We start from the raw sequence: 2,278 nt of genomic DNA on the forward strand, positions 1-2,278 counted from the left end.
TCGATGAGCGGCTGCTGGGTGATCAGCTCGGTGAGCGGCTGCTGGGTGAGCAGCTTGGTGAGCGGCTGCTGGGCGAGTAGCTCGGTGAGCGGTGAGCGGCAGGGGTGTCGGCGGCGTGGAGCCGGCTCGCAACCGTCGCAACAGCGGTTCCGGCTCTGCTGTCGTTGCTGCTCACCATGTTCGAAACCTACCATTACAAATCAATAGCTCAGAGAGATAGGGGTAGGAAGAGCGGATGAGTTTTCCGCTTCGATCCGGTTCGTTCCCTAATCTTTACGGGGTGCGATCGCACGGTACAAGAAGTACCTTAATCCGCCGCCCGCCTGCCTTGCCGTGGGATCCACGAGGTGCGAAACGGCAAACACAGCGGTGGTGAGCAGCGTGCAAACATCTTGCCGGCGCGGGCTGCGGGGCGGGCGCGGGCAGGGTGACCCCACCCCGCCACACCCCACCCCACCTCACCACCCCACCCCGCCCCAGCGCCGCATACCCCGCTCGTGGAGCATGGGGCGGGCCGCTTCTCTGTACTATGAAGGAGATGCACCACGCCTTATCACGGCTACACAGCATACACATACACTGTGCAGTGGGTGGTGGGTGAGGCAGGTGTGTGGTGTGTGCTGCTGCAAAACACGCACGCACACACACACACACCCACATTCGACTCACGGGCGTTAACGCCTAACTGCAGCACACACACACACACACACGTCTTTGCGTAAAGGAGAGTGCCAGTAAGTGGTGTTGCATCTGGACGAGGAGAGGGGAGGGGTTTGCGCCAGCGTCGACACACGGGCGTTCGTATACACCGAGGTTCGTGCATAACGACTGTCCAGTCGGACGAAAAGGAGCAAAAGAGGAGAGAGAAGGGAAGAGGGACGTTGGAGAGAGGGGCAAGGGAGGGGGGGGGGAAGAGAACGCCGAGGCGACAATGCCGCGTGTATATCTCTGAACGCAGATTCTACAACACCACAACCAACACACACACACGCGCGCACACACACACACGCGCACACGCACACGCGCTCTCGGAGAGAGAGAACCGGTTGACCGCGAGCAGGTATGACTCTTGAGTGCGCTAAGGATGTAGAAGCTGTGCCACGGGTACAGTACTGTACACTGTTATCTCCCCGTCCGGAGAGACGCCCTGGCTCCGACCCGCGAATCACGTCAACAACGGCAAACTATTTTATACTTGATGTTTCACCTTGTCGCGGTGCCCACCCGCCCCGCCCCACCCGCTCCGCCCCACCACGCCCCGCGACACGATCGAGTCTGCCGAGCACGAGGGGCGCACGATGGTGCGATGGCTCACCAGGAGACAGCCCGCAGAGATGATACCGACCAAAAACCTAAATACATGTCCCCGGCTGGCACCTTACCAGAATGGCGGCGGATAGGACCGACGCCAAAACCGTCCTGTTATGTATTTCGAACGAGATTGGAAAGGGGGCCACAAAAAAATAAAATGTCCTGAGTTAGCTAGGCGCCTCCACGACCATGTAAGTACTGCTGTAGACAGTTTATAATATTTTTTTTATTTCGAAACAAAAGAGAGCGGTCTCGTGTTCTACAAAGCGAAAACAGATAACAACGAACTCAGCCGCGCCAGACAAGCAGCCAAGCCGTACACATCCCACTTGCAATGTGTGGCGATATTGCAGTCTGGTGGTGCGGCGCGCGGGGCGTGGTGGGGGGCACGGCAGTTTAACATGTGTCATGCGCGGCCTGTCCGGGCCCGCCGCGGCGGCCTGATATGCAGTAGCGTGCCGTACGCACCCCGCCGGGCCCCGACGGCGGTCAGGAGAATGGACGGGATTATTCGCCAATCAAGCCCCGCCATCGCCGAGCTAAACAGCGACACAAACCGGCAAGAGTCTTCATAAATCGCCCGCACCAATCGTAGTAAGCTCGACCGGCCGGCCACACAAGGCCCCGCGCTTGCTTTCTTTGCGCTATCGACAATCAAGAAAAAGGTCGCGCGCAGCGTAAATTGGCGCATATACGCGTTGTACTTGCAACACGCGCGTCACACGGCAGCCTGGCCCTGGCGCGGCGGTCGCAGTGGAGCGCTGGGCTTGTGTCCGGGGGGCATAAGCGAAACACTGAATCACTTATCACCCTGTATTCCGCTCCCGCCTGCTGCAGGCAGCCCTGCCCGTGGTGCTGCTCGCCCCTCACGCCTCGCGCGACAAACTCGGCCCTCCTGCGAGACCCCACCGACCCCCACCGCGCCGCGCCGCCGCCCGCGGTTCGGGAAGATTCCTTCCTCCCCCGC

This window comes from Frankliniella occidentalis, unplaced genomic scaffold (genome assembly GCF_000697945.3).
Source record: "Frankliniella occidentalis isolate FOCC.00 unplaced genomic scaffold, Focc_3.1 Scaffold310, whole genome shotgun sequence".
In the NCBI taxonomy this organism is placed as follows: Eukaryota; Metazoa; Arthropoda; class Insecta; order Thysanoptera; family Thripidae; genus Frankliniella; species Frankliniella occidentalis.